The sequence below is a fragment of the Talpa occidentalis genome, unplaced genomic scaffold, assembly GCF_014898055.3.
Source record: "Talpa occidentalis isolate TD23 unplaced genomic scaffold, MPIMG_talOcc4v2.1 talOcc4.9, whole genome shotgun sequence".
Classification (NCBI taxonomy): Eukaryota; Metazoa; Chordata; class Mammalia; order Eulipotyphla; family Talpidae; genus Talpa; species Talpa occidentalis.
This window is the reverse complement of record NW_023605305.1, coordinates 91,338,854-91,362,204: the sequence shown is the minus strand read 5'-3', so window position 1 is coordinate 91,362,204 and position 23,351 is coordinate 91,338,854. Positions and strand designations below refer to the sequence as shown.

The 23,351-nt window shown below is 38.8% G+C and overlaps 1 protein-coding gene and 1 pseudogene across 5 annotated transcripts in view; one reads left to right on the top strand and one right to left on the bottom strand.

The window, feature by feature from the left end:
* TENM2 (teneurin transmembrane protein 2) overlaps window positions 1–23,351 on the bottom strand; it is a 3,493,894-nt gene that overhangs the window by 999,821 nt on the left and 2,470,722 nt on the right. The gene's annotated exons all lie outside the window — the stretch shown is intronic.
* Window positions 1,894–2,496, top strand: LOC119236880 (BCL2/adenovirus E1B 19 kDa protein-interacting protein 3-like; annotated as a pseudogene).

Sequence of the window (23,351 nt, the reverse complement as noted above, 5' to 3'; positions counted from 1 at the left end):
CACACACACAGGCAGGTCAGGGAAGGCTTGCTGATGAAATGATAATTAAGACTAGATGTAGCCCCCCCCTTCCCCGTGGCGCAAGTGCTTAAGACAAAACCTATGAAGCTATCCACAGCCACTGCAGCAAGAGTTCGATCCCCCACCAGGAAGCTTACCCACATGATGCAGCAGATTTCTCCTGACTAGCCCAATGATCCCCTCAGCAGTGTATTTTAATCTGCCTGTTCTGTTCTCCACTCTGTCTCTGGTGAATCCTCTCCCCCACTGCACCTCTGGCCTATACCCCAGTTCTTTTATGCATAAATAAATAAATCTCTTTTTAAAAAAGACTAGACATAACTGATAGAATGATCCATGCAGCTATATCAGAGAATGATTTCACAGTTACAGAGAGGCAGAGGTGGAGGCCTATTCGAGTTTTCAAGGCAGAGAGAAGCTAATATGGAACAGAGTCAAAGGAGCAACATCCTCAGACGACATGGAAGACATGGGCCAGGCTAAGGTTGCCCACATAGTCAAGACCCTGGAAGCAGACAGGAGGTCCCAGGAGAAGCTGTGGAGGTGACCAGAATGCACAAGCAACTGAAAGGATACGGAGAAAGAGAAATCAGGAGAGGACAAGGAGAACATGAATGAATGGGACCCCAGAAGTCAAAGGAAAAACTTGATTTAAGGAGATGCAATTAAGTGGCAATTCCCAGGGTAGGTCAAATAAAATGAAAACCAACCACAGGATTTAGCTATTGGTTCATGTTTGTCCTTGACAAAACTGCTTTGGTGAAGGCGTTGGGAGGAAACCTCTGACTAAAGTGGTTCAAGGGACAACAAAGAAGAGATTATGGGTCAACTCTCTAGAGGATAAATTAAAACAAAAACAACAACTAGGCTTAATGTTATGCCAATGGATTTTTGTGTCTTGGCATAGAACTCCCTGTGAGAGAATCATATAGAAGCTTAAACACCCCATGTTTCAAACAACTGAGTTGGCAACTGATGTGCCATGCAAAACTGTTAGATAAATAAGAGAGTGATTTAGTCAATACATTAAATATTACAAGAGGCGGATCATTATCACAGAAAGTTTATGCATTCAATTTGGCCTACACAACTTGTCTTCTTATAAGCCACTTCACACATATCCCCGAACACACAGACATACACACACCATACCTGGCTAGTTTTGCAGTAGGAGGCTGTGCAATAACAAGATTCAAACCAAATCCCATTTAGAGACTGCCCTGCAAACCAACAAGGCTTTACTAGGTTGCAATAGTAGTAGCAACTTGATTGTACATTTTTCCCATGAGAAGGAAAGGAAAAGAATCCTATTTGTTAACCGGAAAGTTAACAAAGTACTTCTAGGGTATCTTATCCCTTCTTAAAAACAGGATAGGCTATTCCCTAGGAGGAGGAAATCAGATTCCATGGAAATTCTCCATTCCATTTATACACACTTTGGTGCGTGTGAATCCTTTAATGGAGGTGATGGAGCCCTGGAGGAGGCAGAGGACTAACTATGCCCATGGAGTGTAGGTCAGCAGCAGGTGGGTGTCTCCCTGTGTGTCTCAGACACCCAATGTTTTCCATGATGACAGAAGTCCTGACTGCCAGGAGATTTGCTAACACTGTAAACCACTTAGGGAAGACTACTCTTTTACAGAGAAGTCATTGGCCTTTTATTCCAAGGCACCAAGAAAAGGAACAAAGGAGGGTATGGAGCATAATGGGATTTTGCTAGAAAAATATGTTTTCATTGTGCAAATGAATAGCATTACTCCATGAAAATTCAGCATGGACAAGTGAAATTTCAATTAGGTTTGCGGTGTTGCTGCTTGATAAATGGGGACAGTCATGCTGTGGCCTCAGCACCTCTGATCACCCAATGATGTTATGTTATTAATATTTAGTAGAATAACCACTGCCTCCACACAGCTGAGAGAAGGTGAAGAGCTCCTGCCGCCGCCAGCAGGCCTCTGCAGGCCCTGGGTGGAAACCTGTGAACCACGACAGCAGCAATGGTGATGGCAACGGGAGAAAGGGGGTGGGGGCTGGAGCATGGGCCTTCCTCCTCTTCGATCCACTGTGGAGACACGGAGAGGATTCTTCTGGATGCACAACATGATTCAGAGAAGTTCAAGAGGCAGGTCTCACTGTGACAGTCCTGCCCTACTGGGAGATGGGTAGATTGTGTTTGATGTGGAAATGCACACCAGCAGGGACCATGGCTCTCAGTCAGAAGAAGCAGAAGGAGAGAGAAGGTGATGTTTTGAAGAAAGGTGTTCAGTAGGTGCCTGGCTGGTCCAGCAAACCTGAAAACATTCTATCCAAGGACTTCCATTTCAGGCCCCCTGAAGCTTCTGTTTCTTTAAGGATGAGGAAAGGGGAGCAATGAGGAAAAGTAGTATTTTCTGCACAGAATTTCCTGAGGTATTCATTTCAATGCTTTTCCTTTCTCTTTTGGCTTTGGAGCTAGGCATCTGTGTGGGAAAATGAGCATACCTTGTACCAGCACTAAGTCAGGCAAAGCAAAGCCCCTGGAAAGATATGTGACGTGTGAAATAATATAACATCACAGCAGATTTTTGTTTTCTTTGTTTTTGTTTGTTTTGTTACATTTTAAAAGGACAGGTTTGTTAAGAAAAGGAGAAAGGAAAAGAAAGAGAGATACATGCATAGTCACAGGCCGGCAAGGAGAGCTGCCTCAAAGCAGTTTTATTTGAACTTGAGGCATTGTAACCATGGCCCAGGCTACCTAGGGCCCAAGTGGTAACCCTATTTTAACATATCCAGTTCAAATAACTTTCAAATCCAGGATTTTATTCAAACTCTGTTGAGGCATTTTATAAACTTCATCCCCTTTGTGGTCTGTAAGACACTAAGTCTATCCTAACAGAGTTACTATCATTTAGAAATTTACAAGGGCTTTTTTTCCAAGAATGCCACCAGCAGGTTATAATTTTGTCAACAATGCTATCATGTCCCTTTAGCACCATCACACTGAGACCTGTATATTCAAGGTACAAATTATGCTCTTCCTGGATAACTACCATGTCAATTTTAAAGTGAGATCACGTGAGCAAGATATAAATGTTTTGCCATTTTGTTTTTCAAGACAAAGGCAAGCTTCCCTAAGCTTGAATTTGTAGTTATTAAAAAAGTAAACAAAAGAACAGGACACAAGAAAAAAAATACATACCCTGGGCAATTAAAAAAAAAAATAAAGCATTAAAAAAGAGAACTTTAATCAGCATAGCTGCTGCTGAACAAAAAGCTAATATTGTGGAGTTTTTTAACACGGTCTGTGTACTGTGTTGAGTGTGCTTTATGCATAGTTTTATTTGTTCCTGCAAACCACACCTTGAGGAGAGTACTTGTCCATTTTCATTTCCCAGAGAGAGAAACCAAGGCTCAGGGAGTTACAGTGACTAGCCCCAGATAAGAGATCGCAGTGGTAGAACTGAGATATAAACACAGGAAGTCTGACTCGAATACGTACTAAACACAAAATAACTGTGATACGAGGTCACTTGTAATGTATAGTCACCATGAAGCAAAACGTTGAAAGGATTTTATCTCCATGTTTTCTTACCAACGGCTCCCACTGGTCCATTTTATAGATGAGAAGAGTCAAGCATAGAGAGTTGAAGTAGCTCACCCTGGCTGACAGTGCCAGCCAGGAAACAGAACTGCAATTTAAACCCAATTCTTCTGAGGCCAAGGAAAGTACAGACACAATCCACCATTTAGTATAATATTATTAGTAATTGCAGGCCTGATTTTCAAATCAAGAAATGTGTATAACATGCTTACTGGGTTGAAGGCCCTGTGTTAACTACTCTGGGTGAACTCAAAGAAGTGACTTTCCTTCCATCAGTAATCTTAAAAGAAAGTTGGGAAAATAAAGCACAGGAAAGTTTTAAAGTTCGATTCTGTTAAACATTCAGAAAACGTCAGAAGTATGTGGTTATTTGAATGAAGAATGAGGCAACTGTCAAAATGCAAAAGTTTTAGGAATGAAGCTTCAACTGGTCTCAGAGAAGAAATGCACTGCTTCCAAAATGAATGATACAGAGTCTATGCAGAAAGAGGAGGGGACAAGTTTAGCAAACACAGTGGGAAAATACAAGTAAGAGCAAAAGGGGAGGAGTTCAAGTGTCTGGCAGCATTCGGATCGTGTTGTGTACTTGAAGAATACAGGGTGGCCTCAGACATGATGTGAGATAAAGTAGTGCTGAAAAAGATACACTTCCTGTTCTAGAAAAGTATATACCGTTCAGACTTATATGCCAAAGCAAGTAGCACTACAGCTAACTTAAGAATGGCGTGAGATTTTTTCAGAACACCCATACCATGTCCACTGTCGGCACCTGTATGCTTAACACTAAGTGACAGGAAGACTGATTTTCCCTGATAAAGGCTGTTTTTTTCTGGTCTGATGAGTAAATACTCCAGCAGCCACATGCTTAGCTGACCTCTCTCTGTCTTGACAATTACTACCTGTTTTGTTTTTCAACTCAAATATGTGTGTTTATGTAATTCTTAACTCTTTTGGAGCAGACACACATCACAGCCACTTGATCTTACTATTATCCACCTCTTAGGATGAACAGTCACTCATTCCTCTGCTAGGCGTTTACTGAAAACCAACAAAGTGTCAGGCAGGTAGAAGGCTTTGGAGATACAAAAATAAAATATCATGTCAGTTTTAAGGAGTCCAGAACAGAGGGATGAACAGTGACAATACATTGCTTGAAGCACTGTACCCATTTTATATACAGCATTATGTGATAACACAAAAGAGAAACTTAATTCCAATAGATGCACTCTAGCAAGCCCTTCAGAGGATGTTTTAAATAAAGTTGTGAAGAATAAACAGCCATTCTCTACAGAAGGGAAAGGACATTCCTAATGGAGGGTGAAGAACGTCCAAATGCTTGGGAATCTGGGTAACTGTCAGAAAAGTGATCTAAAGCTTAATTTTGGATGGCAAAGAAGAGTTATATACTACAGTTTTTGAACCTGGTCTAGAGATTGTACTTAAATTTTGAAACAACCACAGAGAGAGACCAAAAGTGTGGGCAAATAGGAACTGAGCATAAGAAATTCATGTACATTTCAGGTAACAATTAGAAAGAGAATCTAATTTTATCTCCACAGTCCTCAGTAAGTAGGGAAACCATGCTTTGTTATCCCGTTGAATTTTACCAGCTCTTAGACAATAATTTCCCCTAAAGCATTGCCACTATACTTTCTTAGATGTATACTGACAACTTGTCAGTCCAGCATTTTCTGAGATAGTCATTCAGGTGGCCACAACTTCAAAGTGAAGAAATGGGAAAGCATTGGTATTGCCAATTAGAGGAATATTAGGCATATTCATGACCTTGATCAGCCTAAACTTTGGGACCCACTTTAAACACATGTCTACATAGATCCTAGGCTCTGAGGACTGGCCAAACAAGGTGTGAAATTAATGAGAAATATCCACTCCCCAACTCTGGCCCTGCACCTCCAAAAGAACATGAAATTATAAGAGAAGAATGTTATAAAATTATCGAGAACAGCAACTTTGGTTTTTAATGATCAGTAATATTCTATTTTTTATTAACAATGACTATTTGTGCATATCACTTGTCTTATTCTCAGCACTAACACCATAGGAAAGAAATGTTTATAACCAGCAAACGGCTTTCATGTATTATATTCACCAAACCTATCTTAAACTGATTTTAATTTTGTATCTCAGTCTGTGGAAGAGCCAGTTAATGTTCATTAGCATCTGAGTCCTCTCTTCTTTTTGGTTACTCAGCCAGACCACATGCTATGCCTCCTTTGGAGTTCATGTCAGAGATCCAGTCAGTGAAATATTAGTAGAAATGAGGCTACCATTTCCAAGCTTGGCCAATTAAGGAAAACTTCCCATTTGTAACAATCTCCTTTCCCAGCCACCCAGTGAACACAGATGACCCTGAGTTAATAGAGAGAGCAGGAGCCACAATACAGAAGGAGTCTGGATCCCAAGAAATAATGATGACGGGCAGAGTCTGTTCCACTCCATTCTCCTTTCACTCCCTGCATGTGAGTAAGAATTAGACCCTTATGATAATAAGCAATGGAGATTTTGAGTATATTTATTACAGCTATAAGCCTACCTGGACTAATACAACTCTCCTTTATAATAAATTAATATCTACATAGACTTAATATTCAACAGACTCCAAAGATATATACATTGTGAAGAGATCTTAATAAACTATTTCATACTGCTGACTCTGAGAATATGATGGGGAGGGAAGCACAACATTATTCTTTCAAGTGAAAACATAATTGTAATTTTTATGATCAAATTTTCTTATAATAATAATCTTCAGGTCATGACAGATAAATTCCATGAAACACACATTATAAGATTGGATTCAAGATATTGTATGTACTGCATACTATAATACTGTAAGTCCAGATGTACTAATATGCAAAGCATGGGTAGACAAATCTAAGTTAGACCTGCTGAGTCATTTGAGAAATATATCTACCCAAAATGAACATAATCTATCAGCATCAAAAAAAGTTCCCCAAATGCTGAGGAGTCTAGTTCCATTCATGATTTTTTTTTTTTTAGAGGCATGCTTTTATTTATTTATTTATTTATTTATTTGTTTGTTTGTTTGTTTGTTTGTTTGTTTGTTTGTTTGTTTGTTTGTTTGGTTTATACATGCACTGGGTACAGTCAGAAGCCCGGGAGGGTGAGAGAATTCGCCAGAGCGGGGAGCAGAGCAGGCAGAAGGACCGAAGTACACTGCTGAGGGGAGCAGTGGGCAGCAGGAGAGGTCTGCGTGCCAAGTGGGACCCTCCTCTGGTGGCCAGGGAGCAGCTGGGGATCGAACCAGTGCTGCAGAGGCTGCGGGCAGCTTTGCAACCCAGCGCTCAACCGCTGCCCCACCGGGGAGGCCCGACCATTCATGATTTTTATCAGCATGACACAGGGGCTAGTATTCACTCATCAAACAATAAGGGCATTGTTTTGCACTCAAATAATTATCAGTTAATGAAGCTTCAAAAAAGAGTCTCTTAGTCTAGATTGAGATATTCTTTCTATGGTGCTTACCCTCATATTCCTAAATACTCAAAATGTTCTCATGGTAAATGAGGTCAGCTTATGTAAGCTCAAAAGCAATAGGATATTTTAGCATCACAACATGATTGTAAGACTATGAGAGCATATTCATTTAATTCAAAAATCAAGTCTAATATTCCATACTTGACTACATGCTTTTTTACAGTTACATGTGTCATAGTAAAGGTACAGCATAGAAATACAGACTATCTCCAATATCCTTTTACAAAAAAATGTAAAGTCCCAGCAACCCCATTTATATAAGTGTCACAACTGAGGCACACAAGAATATGCTCCTGGACTGCAGAAGACCTCTTCTGAATTCCATTTTGGTGGGTGCTGGTCCCTTCCCACTCACAGCTGAGATGAGAATCTTTAGTTTGTCCAAAGTCATGAAAAGACACACAGTCTTCTTATTGGAGGAAAAGGGTTTACTTTTTCTAGCACTCAATGCAATGGCACTCACAAGCTAAAGCAAAAGGCACTGGATAAAACTGTACAGAACTTCCTTCCCAAAGCCCTCAGGAGGTGGAAGTCTCAAAAAAAAAAAAAAAAAAAAAGAGGACTAAACTATGAGCATCCATTTCACAGAGGATTTGGAGACTGTACCTTAGACTCATCTTTCTTTCACTCCAGGTCTCCAGGGAACGTGGTCATGGAGGCTGTGTCTACTAAAACCTTCAAAATAGCTTAGTTTTTATCTTATTATAGATACAGTACAATACTCTAGAGACAAGTGACTTGCTGGGAAGTAACAGAAGACTAGAATGAAGGAAATAGCCAAATCTTCCCTGTAATGTTGCAGTCAGGAGTATCAGTAGCAAAGCCTGTGGTTACCATAATCAGAAATCCCTATGGAAAAGCTGATGCAAAGTAACTTTCTAAGTCTCTGGTGAAAGTGTTAAAACCCAGTACAAAGGCATGTATCAGAATAGAAAAGTCCAGACAATTCATAACTGTCTTCTATTTCTCATTACTATGATGCTCAAGTTTTCTCTAACAGAATTTTTTAAGGACATTGGCAGTATGATTTCATTAGATCCATTAGTGTTCAGCATGGCAATAATCTTTCATTTGGTTGTCCCACTGAATCAAAGGGTAATAATTTTTAAAATCAAATGTAGGTACCTCTACTCTTGCAACTCCCCCCATCCTAGACCAGGGCTTCTAACACATCAAGCTGACTCAATGGGCAGCCACATTCCAGCAGTTTTTTATGAAAATGCTTTACATTAGCTATTATTTTTTAAAATACCATTTGTCCACAGATTGTAATACTACATTGGCAAGATATAGCTGAAACCTATTTCCACCTTATGCTGAAATGCATTCTGCTTTCTTGATGATGGAATTGGTCATGAGTGTCAGTTTTCTGGAAATAAACTTTTTTTTTTCTTCTAAGTGTGAAAAAAAATTACTCGCTTTGTGTTTTGGCTTGGCATTCTCTCCACCTAGTCCCAGAGGAATAATTCTCATAAAGAATCAAATGGGGTCCTCCCCAGTGGCACAGCAGGTTGAGCACAGTGCTATGAAGTTGTCTGCAGCCTCTGAGTGCAGGTTCGATTCCCAGCCGGCCAGGGAGAAACCCACAAGGTGTGGCAGACCTCTCCTGTCATGCCCGCTGCTCCCCTCAGCAATGCTTTGGGTCTGTCTGCCTGTTCTGCTCCCCACTCTTTTTCTGGTGACTCCTCTCACCCTCCCGCACCTCTGGTCTATACCCCAGCTATTGTATAAATAAAAATTAAATCTTTAAAAAAAAAGAATTAAATGGGATTTGAAGAGGTATGAAAAGTCACTCTCATTGAAATTCCAAATAGTGCTTTGGCTCATCCACCCAGATCTTGCAAGGCTGACCATATGTGAAATTTGAATGTAGATTACAGTGTTTCAATTTAACAAGATTAAGGTGTGATTACATTGGTTATTTTGTAATTTCATACTTTATCCATTAAGGGAAGTCAGCATTTAGGATCACTCTTAGTCATTTTTAATAGCATGCTGAAATGGGAAAAAAATGCTTCCCATGCCAACTTAACAAGCACAAACATTTCTTTAGTTCATGTTTTCTAATCAGTTATTTCTTAAACTATATCGCTCCCATATCTTCTCCAAATTATCCAAATGATGTCAGTTAACTTTCTTTAATTTCTAGTTTCTAATTTTGTTTTCCTATGATGAATCCTCCACTCTCCATATTCATAATGAAAGATGAGGGCAGAAAACATAAAACTTTAAAAAATACAATATTTAGACTTAATTTGCTGATAGAAATTTCAATTTACTTATTTTCTAGGGAAGAGCAAGGTATGATTCTAATAGGGAGTGACTCACGTTGTGGCTTCTGCCGAATACTTGTGTCTCATAAGATAGTAGTTTAATTGAAAGAAGTAAATCATAACCCAACAATGGAGGGAAATGCCCATACCATATCAATGCATTCTAGTTTCAAAACATATCTGCATATTCAAGTCTTCCCATGTCCTCTGAGAAAAAAAATTGTATCATATACACAGTTTATCTGAACATAGATCCTTTTTTTAAAAAAAATATTGAAATATCTATGAAGACCCATCATCAGGAGAGTAGTATTCAAGGAACAGAGTTTGGGAAAAAAGTGTATCGTTGAAAATACAGGGACTTCAGGAAATGTTTGCAAATCCCTATTTTTGATTTTTAGTACTGTGTGACATCAGACAAATTACTTAACCTCTCAGAGCCTCATTTTAATTTTGCATTCCAATCAATATCCATTGAACATCTGTGATGTTCCAGGCCCTGGGTAACTAGGCACAGAGAACATCCCAATTAAAAAAAAAAAAAAATACCCTCAGGTAATTTAAGATTAGGGAGAACAGATAGAAATTAAACACAGTTGATAAGTGCCAAAAAGGAAAAAAGAGTAAGCGGAGGAGATAATTATAGGAAAAAGCTAATGTAGACTGAGTGGGCAGAGAACTCCTTGGAGGAAGTGACAATTAAGTTGAGGCCTGAAAGAAATATTAAGATATAGCTAAGGAAAATGTGGCAGTAGAAGGTTCCAGAAAGAGGAAAATACAAATGAAAAGGTGTCTGGACCTGTCCTAAATGCTGAATTTTCTTAAGAGAGAAAACTGCCAAGCTGTAGCTGCTTTATCCTGTTAGATGAGCTGTGATAGTTGAGCAGCAGCAGGCTGTAGCACAGCAACTGAGGCGAGCCACAGGGGCTACCAATAGCAATGGAAACAGCCAGAATTGGACATGAGGGAGTCTGGCTTTTACTCTAAGAGCAAAGGATTCTGGAACAGAAATATCTGAATTAAATTTTTTAAAAGCCCATACATGGAAACAAGAAGACCAGTTAGGAGGTTATTTTTTGCTAAGAAAGAAAACCAGATGCCACGTCTGGAACACTGGGGTATCAGCTATTAAGCTGTTGGAGAAAAGGATTAAAACCTGGACAAGAGCCTGATGCAGGAGAGATGCTCAAAAATAACCTCCTGCTTCCATTTCCTCTGGAGACATGGAACCCAACCCATCCAGAGACTTCCATAGGTCTACAGTGACCTCCCCTCCCACCACTGTTCTTTTCACCCAGCTGTCTGAATCACAGTCTCTTGAGACTATGTAGTTCAAATGGGTCACAGTGTGACTAGCTGCAGATGGAATGGCTTCCCATTCCATTGGGATTATCACCTTCCCTCTCTATTGGTAAATGGAAGAACACATCACCAATGGTCCTTAGGAATTCAGAACCCCAATACAGCAAGTCTGGATTCCAGAGTGTTTGTTCAAGCAGGTCTGAAATGTGGGGGATGTCAGGTGGAGGGAGGACCAGAAACCAGCTAAATAACTGAGAAGTCTGTCCTCCCAAGTACCTGCACTGGCTATTTGGATGCTTCAGAAAAACAAAGAAACCACCCAGGTTCTTCAACAAATAAATTGCAAAAGCAATAAAGGATATGGCGATTAAAAATAACCACCAAATCAGACAAATCAAAACCACATCTAGGAATACAACTCTGGGTGATAAAGGAAAGGAAGAAAGTGATAATATAAAATCAGGTAAGTGGTTACTTTTTGAGGGATGGCAGGGCTTCTGATGGGATGGGATGTGACATGTGCATGCCCAAGGGTAGGGGTGAGGGGAGTTGCTATTCAAATTCTATTTCTTCAATGGTGGTTACAAGGGGTGCTGCTTTATAATGACTTATTAAGTTATATACTTGTATCTGTGTTTCATTTTCAAATATAATGATTAAAAGTAAAGAAGATATTAAGAACAAACAAATAATAAATTTTACATGCTATTTCAGTCAAGGCCATGACACAAATTTTTAAAGTCAAAAAAAAAACAAAAAACAAAACAGAGCTTGGGTTTCGCAAAATGACTTGATTTGTGCTGCTAAAGGCAAAAAAAAGTACAAAATGAGAGTAATGATTGTGTCACACTTTCTGCTGAATTTTTCTTTCCCTTCCAATTGTACATCATAAATGACTAATTAAACTGTTATTTCATTACAGAGTTCAATTAATTTATATGTCATTTAGCTGCCCCCATATCTTGATATTATAAGACAAAAGTATAAATTAAATGAGCAACAAGGCAGCATTTATGTCGATAAAACTTTTAAAATAGGTTATAAAATATCTTACCTCCCAAACAAATAAGACCAGTAATTTATGCATTTTGATTTTGATTTCTAAGCAATAATTCTATAATACAGTTAATGAACTTTAATACAATAATAATTAACATCTATAGCCTTTTGTGCTTGGACAGATAAAGGAAGATGTTTTTATATCTTTATACCTAAGATGCTCTTCCCAGACACAAAGAAGAACATACACATTCAAAAGTCCTTCTAGTTGTAAAAATACACCCCACGTGTGAAAATCTCCAGGTTCTCCTACCTTGTCATTTTTGGTTATTTGAGCGCAATCTTTTTCAAACCCTCATGATAAGATAATGTGATAGAAATTATATTTATTTAAGTGCTCAATGAAATATATAAATCATTACCTGACAAGCAGGAAATAAATTCTTCTAAAGGAGGGATATATCAATAAGCAAATCACCTTCATTTCACTTTCTGATTTACTCCGTCTTGGAACTATATGGTCATTTTTTTTTTTTTACTTCAAAACTAGAGGCCTTTTAAAACTTAAACTCTGGAGAACAATGGTAGGATGGAAGACATTCTTTGTATAAAGTAAACTGAACCATTGGGGCTACTCTATATTTTCCCTACTATTACAGATTGCCAGATTATCATAGCATCAACTGTGGGACAGTCTACAAAACTGCTTTATGAACTCGAATGCTGGGATAATATGAATCACACCTGCATGAAAACAAATGACAATGCTGAGTTCATTAAAAACAAAACAAAACAAACAACTAGGTTTTCTGAAGTTGTAAACATCATTATTACACTGTATTCATCAATAAACAATAGGTCATATTTTATCATTTCTTCTCCATTCCTTCAGCATTAACCCTCTTTCAAGTATAACAATATATATGCAACTTACATATTTCAGAGACACCAAGAGGTGCCAAGTCTAGCCATTTGGGCTCAAAATTCTCATAGACCAGGCAATTTTTTAAATTGTCATTTTATTCTAGTAAGGGCTTGATAAGGCAGGTGTTTAACTAGGAAAACGTATTTTGCACTCTTTGAGTTTCCCAGCATGTGAGAACAACCTGGCTGGCATCACTCATTTGTATGCCAGTACCCACAATGCTCCTCTAGCCCTCCACATTTCCCAGCACTGGGGGTGTCCAACCTCTGGCAATGCAGTGAAAGGTCTGGATGCACTGGTAACTGAAGAGCTGTTCTCTGATTTGAAGATCAAGGAGTGCTTGCTGTTCGATAGAGCAATAACAAATGAAAACCAAGAAAACTTTCACAGAAAGACTTCATGGGTTAATAATGTATTATAGAACCACCTTTGGTCAAGGGCTAAGGTTAAAAAAAAAAAAAAAAGATGGTTTGCATCTTTTTCCATCCTGTGTGGTTAAGGTGACAACACTACAATATTTGAAAATTCCATGAGCAATTCAATATTTGTAAGGTCAAAAAGGAGGTGAGTGGAACAGCCTTTGCCAGATGCCATTTCTATAAAGGCATTCAAAGACCCAGGCCTAAAGCATAGCACGTATGTAGGGGTGGTTTCAGCCCATGTTATCAAAGCAGAAGTCATCAATAAATCATTTCATTTGAGAAATCTCAGGTATGTCCAAAACATATGCGTATTTTCCTCTTCAGGCATCTCCTTCAGAAATTTATAAATAGATTGTGAGCAAAATAATAAAGGCACTTGTTATTTTTATTCCTTAGCAACTAGACAAAACCCACTTGTCCCATTATTTCATTTGCCCACTAAACAAGGCATCTGAAAGTCATAAAATTAAAGTGCTTTCTATAGCCATATCCAGATAACTCAAGAGATACAACAGAACCAGTTAGTGAAATACAGAGCTCAGGGAATTGTTTCAAGGAAAGAGCCTGAGAAGTCCAGTGCTGCTCAGATGTTTTGTCATTTTCCATACGTGCTGCATGACCACACGCATGCAACAAAACCTGTGTCAGTTCCCCAAGGCTTCCTGCTTTTCACTTGAGAAGTCAGTGTTCTGAAATGCAAATGAATCACGGTGACAGAATTACAGGATTTCCTCAAGTGAGCTTGATTTTATTTTACATTTTGTAAATCATTCTCAAAATTTAATACTTTACTGGGGAAACCCCTAGCTTCCCATGCAGAACACTGTCAGGGCTCTATGGAAGGACTCGGTGGCAAAGGCCAACATGGTGTCTCCATGATAGTCAGGGACTCCAGCAGGTCCCCCAAATTCTGTTGTTCATAACATGGACAACAGATGCTCCACAGATAGCTTTGAAACAATGGCTGAGGACAAGCTTGTAAAATAATACTTCCTCTTCTCAAATGAACTCAAAGCACAATGGCATATTAAAGCTTCTGAGAATTTTTGAGACAAAGGGATCAGAGTGTTTTAATCTACTTCCTAAATATTTGACCACGAAAACCTGGTGGGGGGTGGGGGATTGGGCTTCTTGTTAATTGGTGTCATTTGGACACAGTATCCCAGAGAATATATATTTTTTTTCCCCATAAAGCCAGAATGACATTTTAACATGTCACAGACAGCAGGCCCTGAATATGTGAACCTTCTTTATTTCATCTCTTGCACTGGTCCTATGCACATTTTAGAGAATTCTTGACAAAGCAAAATCTATGCACATTTTAGAGAATTCTCAATGTTGAATCTACAAAATGGACCACATTACACAATCAATTATTTCTTTACGATTTCACCACCCCTATCAAAGAAGACTATGACAAAAGCCTTACTATCTAGGTAGTTATGTTATAATTAGGTTCATGCAATAAAAAGCTGTGAAAGGTGACAAGGTCATATGAATAACTTTTATGCTTTTATAAGGCAAACAGAGTTGGAACACTTAATAATATCTAGTCAATACTTTCCACGTGCCCAACACTCTTCTAACTACTTACATGTAGTAATTGATTTGTACCTAAGGGCAAAATAACAAATTAGGTTCTCATTTTCCCCCATTTTACAAATAAGGAAATTTAGGAACTGACAAGTTAAGTAACTTGCATAAGGTGGCATAGCAACTAAATGACACAGCAGAACAAAGACAATGCAAGACTAGTACAAACAAGATTACAGATTTAAATTTGCAAGTGGGGACTCCCTGGTGGCACAGGGGTTAAAGTCTCAGTGCTACCAAGGTATTTCCAGCCACTGAGGCCTGAGTTCAATCCACTCCAGTAAGCTAACACACATGGCTTAGCAAACCTCTCCTGTCTCGCCCGCTGCTCCTGTTAGCAGTGTATTTCAGTAGATCTGTTAGTTCTGCTTCCTACTCTGGCCCTGGTGAATCCTTTCACTCCCCACCATTTTGGCCTACACCCCATTTCTATACAAAATAAATAAGTAAATTTGCAAGTGCCTTAATCCTAAGGAAAACTGCCTATTTTAGTTTAAGAATTTTCTATTTTTCATGGACGGCATCATCAGGTTCTGTCATTGGTTTATCTGAGTGAAGCATTTTTATTTTCTAGCATTTGAGATAATTTTCCAACTATGTTTTATTTTAATTTTCATATTTTGTTTTTTCAATAAAGGAAATATTGGAATCATTTGTGTTTTGACACATTTTCTTCATTCACATGCTCAGCTTCATGTCAAATTTATGTAACTTCACAAGGCAATGGAGAGGTATCATTAATTCTCCAATTACCTATGTGATTCATGACTCACCAGTAAACTACAAAAGTATAAATATTTTCAGCCCATCGAAAATGTTTGCAGGCTTTTAAATGTTCTAAATGAAATCTGACATTGGTATAATCACTTCAATAAGTGTTAGTATTTACATACAAAACAAAGGCTCAGTTCCTCGATATATAGACACCAGAACAAACCCACTAGTCATTTTTGCATTTAGCTTTAGAACCACTGATTATTGTCAGGCTCTGTTTAGACTGGACATTATAAACAGAAAAAAATCATTCCCAGAAGAAAATCATCATTCAGTCTCATTTCCTACAAAGAGAACTTGCTCTTGTATTCTATAAAGATGAAAGCAGCTTTTACTAATTTCACATTGGAACAAATTTGCTACAGTTCCTAAAGCAGTGGCAGAGACACACTTTGACAATATTATTAACTCAAAGGTGAAAACATCTACTTGAGAACAGAAAGGATGAATATCAGAAAATGTTATGAATTTCTAATTGTAGTAATTATGACACATTGCTTTGGTTTATTATTTGTGTTTTTTTTTTTTTTAGAAATTTACAACTTTTGTAAAAGAATTAAACTTTAAAAAAATGATCTAATAAATATCTAATGAATAGCAGAAAGAAAACTTTTCCATCTTCATTCCTCACATCGAACTGATCCAGATTTTGAGGCATTACTATAAAAAAGCTAAAAGGAATATAAATGCTTATTTATTGTAATGTCCAGATCATTCAAGTTAATGATGACCCTACTGTAGCCCAAGTCACTAGTATCCCCAAGAGAAGGAATATTAACTGGGACACATTATTTGTTTCTGGACTTTCCCAGACCTGTACAGAAATGCCTACCACGGTTCTCATTATGGCTCTTTGGAGAGGTGTCCCTTAAGTCAAACACTATGTGACAGCTGAGAAATCATGAGTCTATAGGGCCTCCCCTGGTGGCGCAGTTGTTGAGCGCTGGGCTGTGAAGCTGCCCGCAGCCTCTGCTGTGCCGTTTTGATCCCCGGCTGCCTGCAAGGGTCCCACATGGCACGCAGACCTCTCCTGCCCCGCCTGCTGCACCCCTCAGCTATGTATTTCACCAGTCTGCCTGTTCTGTCCCCTGCTCTGGCACTGGTGAATTCTCTAACCCTCCCTGACTGTACCCAGTGCTTGTATAAATAAATAAATAAATCTTTAAAAAAAAAAAAAAAGAAATCATGAGTCTATATTAAAACTATGCCCCTATTTTGAACCCATAAAACCTTATTTTGAAATTTAATTCCCAGTTTGAGAGGCAAGAAACTCTCCTTCCTACTAGTTTTCACCTCACAGATACATAAGTTTTGCACATAGCACATCTCAGGCAAGTTCACAAGTAGATCTAAACTACATGTGTGTTTGGGCACATGTGATTATTATAATAATATTACCATCAAAGTTCAGTCATGCCATGTGCCAAGTTTTACTTCTTCAACTTCTAAAAGTGAATAAATTTGGTAATAAAATTCCATTCCATGCAAGTTTCCTTGTGAAGAAATAGAAAAACAGAATGCATGGTACATAAATAAGCAGGAGAAATCAGAACAGCTTGAAAGCCTGTATAGTGTCTTGCTTTTCCAATGTGATCATTTCCCTGACAAAAAAAAAAAAAAAAAGCAAATGTTATATACAAGTGCCTCTGCCAGTGGTTCAAAATTGAGCCCCACACACTACACTGGCTTAACTATTAGGCATCTAAATGGAGCATGAGAAAAAGCCATAGTGTGTGCAATGCCTGGATGGACATGCATCTTTCCCTTTTACTTGGAGCTGCTGAATGTAAAGAGAGTCAACAGGGATTTATTGACCTCCCACAGAGTGGAAAACCATGTATTGCCAAAGAGTTTGAGGTACATTTTTTTTTTAATCTTTCATTCTGTATTCTTTTTCTACTTTCTTTTCCTTTTTTAAAGATTTATTTATTTATTTTTATACAAGCACTGGGTACAGTCAGACACGTGAGAGGGTGTCTGACACCAGAGCCAGAGCAGGGAGCAGAGCAGGCAGACTGACGAATTACACTGCTGAGGGGAGCAGCGGGTGGCAGGAGAGGTCTGTGTGCCATGTGGTATCCTCGCCTGGTGGCCGGGGAGCAGCCAGGGATCAAACCAGTGCTGCAGAGGCTGCAGGCAGCTTCACAACCCAGCGCTCAACCGCTGCGCCACCAGGGAGGCCCTTGAGGCACATTTTTAAAGAAGAAAAGAGGTAGCTTTTTAACTGTAAACAGGTAAGGTTCCAAATTAGGGCTACTAAGCAGTGAAAATGGTCATTAGGTAGCAGTGTCAGAAAGAGTGCCACTCCACTCCTTCAAATTATGCTCAGAAGTCATAAATGCTAAATGTTGGTGAGCTGGCGTAGAATAATACAATAGATACATTTGATCTTTTTCCTAAATTCCTGGCACAGCACTTCCAAATCCCTTGGAATGTCCTGAATTAAGAGGTGAATGGATTGATAAGTGATCCTCTTGCAACCACACCTTTGTTGATGTTAAGGTGGTGACTTCTGGAAGGTCCTTAAGGATGGGGTAAGCTAGTTGCCAGGAAAGCCAACCAAGAATTAGAGGGTTGGAACTTTCAACCCCACCTCCAGACCTCTGGGAAGAAGAGAGACTAATTATCGAGCTTATCACCAATGGCCCATGCTGTAGTCTATTGTGACTGTCTAATGGAATCTCCATCAGTATCCTAAGTTTGGGAATTTCCAGTGTACTCCTGGGAAGGTGGCACACCAGGAGTGGGTGTGGAAGCACCATGTCCCTTCCCATATACTGTGTCCTTTATTTCTCTTTTATTTGGCTATTCTTGGGTTGTATTTATAGCAAATCAGTCATGTTACATAGATGGAGTTTTCCTGAGTTCTGTGAGCTGTTCCAGCAAATTATCAAACGAGGAGAGTCTGTAAGGACCCCTGATTAACAGCCCATCAGTCAGAAGCCCAGGAGGCCTGGGAAGTACAATTAGCACCTGAACTGGGGGACAATTTTGTGGGGCTGTGTCTTTAACCTGTGGGGTCTGCACTAACTCCAGGTAGTTAGTGTCAGACTTGAATGGACTGTGGGACACTCCATTGCGGTGCAGAGAACTGGAAAATGGCTTGGTGTGGAAAACCCACACATCTGGTGTCAGAAGTCCAGTGTAGGTAAAAAAAAAAAAAAAAAAAAACACAAAACAGATCTTAAAAAGCTGAAGAACATAACATGGTCAGCTAATTATTTATCAGCACACCTCACTTTATTCAATGGACATATTGTTGAAAGTGGACATGTTCATAAATATCCCCAAATGAAAAGTGAAATGATGTGCTAGACACACCCACGCTTTCCATTTTCAATTGATCTTCATTTGGCAGAGACCCCTGTTACTTCCTTGATTGTTCTCAGTCCTCCCAATCTGCCTTCTAGGGATAAAATATTTGCCAATGCACACTCTGTAATCCCTTCTGGAAGCAGGTTTACTAAAGTAACCTTTAAGTGAAAGATTTAGAACGATAAGCCAGGAGAAACTATAAGAATATATGTATTGTAGTCCTGGTTCAACCACCTGATGAGTCACTCTGAAGTGAGATTTGGGAAAGATTATTGCCAATCTGCTAAGACTGTTGTGATGATTACATTAAATAATATATTTTATGGCCAGGCCCACACCATCGTTTTCTTGAAAATGAAATTGACATAATGCTATATTGGCTTATTATATTAGACATGATTGCACTTGCAACCATTTACATGAAAGAGTCTTTGCATTCTCCAGGCCCCAGGATAAAATCCTCATGAGAGGTTTTCCAGGATTATAGTGGAATCTAAACCATTTGTGTTAGCCTTTCAAATAAGCCTCATAGAAGACATGGGACCCTGGATGAATTACTTAGCCTTTTGTGGCTCTGTTTCCTTACCTATAAAAGTCAGAGACCGTATGTCATTGGGTGGCTGTGAGAATTAAGTGGGTTGATCATGTAAAAAGCACTTAGAAGATCGGCTGACTTTCTAAGCATCATGCAAGCAGTAGATGTTATTACAAGAGTTTGAAGAAGTCAATTCATAAATTTTTTCATTTCTATGACCAGAATACTGCTCTGGCCCTTAAGACGTGTTGTGAAAACAAGATGATAAGCTAATTAAATTTAATTGACCCCAAGTTTGAATACTTAAGCTTGTTACACAGCAATGATTGTTTTGTATTTTTTTCTATAATGATGATTTTTTTTTTTTTCCTGGGCCCTCAGTAACAAGATAGTAACAATCCTAATATAAGCTGAAACTAGCATTTATTGCTAGTTCAACAACAGACGTAGGTGGCCATGAAAATGCAATGCAGTGTTAGGGTGATGGCTGCATGGAAGGGGGTAACACACAGGATCAGACCATGTTGGGGTGCAGGGGAATGGGCAGTCTTTCATATGGAGGAACACTCAGAACACACACAGTAATTTCTTTTTAAATCCTGTATTCAGCCCTCCCTTTTCACTCATGATTTTTGTCCAGTGGAGATGACTTCGTTATAACGAATAAATAGTTCCTGAGAGTCTTTTCCTTCCTGCTTCTCTGCTCCCCTTCCCGATTCTTCTTGGCCTCCTTCCCTCCCTCCTTTCTCCTCTCATATTTCTCTCCCTCCTTCCTCATTTCTTCCTTTCCTCCCCCCATCCTTCCCTCCTTCCTTTTCTTCCTCGAAGCAGAGATAACAGCCCCTTCTGTTCCAGGCATTCCATTAGGTTTTGGCATTATGACACTGAATAAAACCTAATATTGGCCTCCGAGGTCCTTGCCAATCAAGTGAAGAGAATGACACATGAGCAGATCACCACAATCAACACGATTAGTATGAAGGTAATCATTGATGGTAGCAAAAATGTGGAAGTGGCATCCTGGGAGGGATAGAAAGAGAGCAAAGGAAGGTTTGATGAATGAGAAACTGATTGAATTGAGCCTTCAAGAATTATTAGAAATGGGACTCCCCTGGTGGCACAGCAGTTGAGCGCTGGGCTGCGAAGCTGACCGCAGCCTCTGCAGCGCCAGTTCAATCCCTGGCTGCCGGCGAGGGTCCCACATGGCGCGCAGACCCCTCCTGCCACCCACTGCTTCCCTTAGCAGTGTACTTCGTCAGTCTGCCTGCTTGCTCCCCTCTCTGGCTCTGGTGAATTCTCGCACCCTCCCGTGCTTCTGACTGTACCCAGTGCTTGTATAAGTGAATGAATAAATCTTTTTTTTTAAAAAAAGAATTATTAGAAATGAGTTAGTGCAAACAGGAGAACAGTGATTGGGGTAAGCAAGGCAGATTATCTACATGGGGAACATCTGACAAAGGCACTGATCAGCCATGCGATCTGTATAAGGGAAGAAGGATCAGGTCTATGCTGCTGTAGTATCTATGCTCTGTGCATTTGTTCAGGACTTTAAACACCACGTGATATGGTTAAAATAGTCCACATAATATAACGTAGAAGCAGAACTGTTATTCACTATAGCTGAATGTGTACATTTTTCAGGAACACATTAGGTCTTTTGTTCTGGCTTAGAATAGCACTAGATAAGTCACACTCGAACACCAAATTTGTGCTAGACAGTCCCAGGCACTAGATAGAAGGAAGAATATGACAGACTTTATGAGTATGAGCCTTATAATATAGTAGAGGAGAAGGGAGTTAAACAGATATAATTCAACAGTTTAAGATGAAATTATTAATTTTTGTTTCAAAATAATGGACTACTTCTAATTTAAACTACAAAGGGAAATTAATGAACTAGCTTAACATTTACAGGGACTCACCTCTTTCATAAGCTTAGTAATGAGATTGAGTTCATTTATTCATTCAATTCACACATATTTATTTTGTACTTACTATGGTACAGAATATTGAATTAACTGAGTTACTCGGGCTACATCCACAAATCAAATGGACAAAGGGAAAGTGAATTCCCTTTCTTCCCCTCTTATTCTTCCAAGTACTAATAGTAGGAAAAACAACCTTTGATTCCTTTCTCATCACAAAGATGTTGTGAATCTTTCTAAGAATGTGCTTGAACATCAGGAGAAATAATTGACTGTAAGGTATGAACTGCACAGATCTGGCCATATTCTGGCTTCTTTCTCTTAACTAAAATCCACAGATATTTGCATTTAAAAAAAAAAAAAGCTTCACAATCAAAAAAAATCAAGGTGTCTATGTAAATGCTGGTAGCCCAAAAGCCTTTTTAAAGACATACAGAAACCCTCTGTGGGATCCTTAATGGAACAGAAGTCATGAAATCACAATCAGAAATGCAATGCCAACTACAAGTTATCTAATATTTCAAATATAACAACATCCTGTAATGTTGCACAATAATTTTTAGGCAGATTGAATGTAGTCTTGCAATTTTCATAGGGGAAAAAAAAAGTCTGCACATTTTTGTGATTTTTCTTTTTTGACACATTAATTGCTCTTCCATACACAAGGAGAACAAAAGCAGCAGCCTGCCATATTTATTCAATGAAGGGTGAGCCACAGGGGTTGTGGAACATTCTTTCTCCAACACTAGCCAAATTATCTCAGTGCCCAACTTGTAAGAGGCTGCAATAATACTCGATCATTTCAGAGTGCCGGTAGGGTTATGCATCATTTTAACAGCACGATGGCAGATTGTGATCATCTTCATGTTATAGGAATCTAGAGATAAGTGGCAGGCATGGTGAGTCATTTTCATACATCCTCATTCTGCATGGAAACCTTAAAGAGATAGTCAGAAATTGTTTTTTTCTGGCATGGAATGCTCATTAATCCAAGAGGAAGGAGACTGCATATAGGCTGTGTGTAGTGAAGGAGCCATGACTTTTGGTGTTCACTGTAAAGAACAACCCAAGGAAGAGAGTGTACAGTCACTAAAGTGGAGAGGTGTTATCTAGCAAAATGTGCCTCAGAAAAAGCATCTTAAATAAAATAGACTGGAAGCTCCACCAGGGCAGGACTATTGTCACTTGTGTTATTTATGGCCATGTGTGTTCAGTGCTTAGCACATTCCTAGGAAGTTACAGTTGTTTCATAAATATTATCTCAAAACATGATGTGTGAATGAATGACCAAGTGACACATATATTATGAATGTGCGATGTGTACATTTGTGATTGCTATGCTCATGGGAAATAGCCCCTGTCAACCTGAAAAAACAGACATTTGACCACAAAAATACAATCTTAAAAATAAGATATTTTTTACTTGTCATCATAAGGTATTTGTATGCACTGAACAGCTACTGCATAACTACTTGAATAAAAAAGACATTCAGCATGTTTATGCCAATTCAACTGCCATCAGCATTCGAATACCCACAAAAAATCATCATCAGAGATAATCAGTTCTTTTGGTAAAGGCACAAAGCAGTTTGGAAAAACTTAATTGAAAACTGGACACAACTGGATGATGATTGATGATGAATACTATGGTGATGAATTAATTTATTTCTTAATGAGCAGGCTCAGATACTTCATTTCCTCTAAAAGATTAGCATATTTAAAAACAATATGTTATGTTTCCCTATAAGATGTAATCTTTTAAGCACTATGACTAGTTCAAAGACTATTTTAATGAAAGAGAAAGATAAAAATAATCCTGGGTGCACAAGTTGTGGGAGCACATGTTTTAGGGAAAGGTGTGCCTGGTAAATAAGCTTTATATTTGAATTACAGATGCTACACTTAGGACCTGCCAAACTCACAAGTCATAAATTCCAATTCAAAAGATCTAACTCTGAAAATGGGCCCCTCCATCCCTTACGATGGATGCCACAGATGTACAATCTAGTGTCCTAAAAATATCTTCTATTTTGTATCAAACTATGACTGTTTTTTTTTTTTTGTTGTTGTTGTTGTTGTTGTTCATCCCTTTCTTACACGGGCTTTTTCTTTTAAGACTTTAATTTCTTTTAGGTTTAATTAGTTTCCTTTATTCTCAGGGTTCTTGT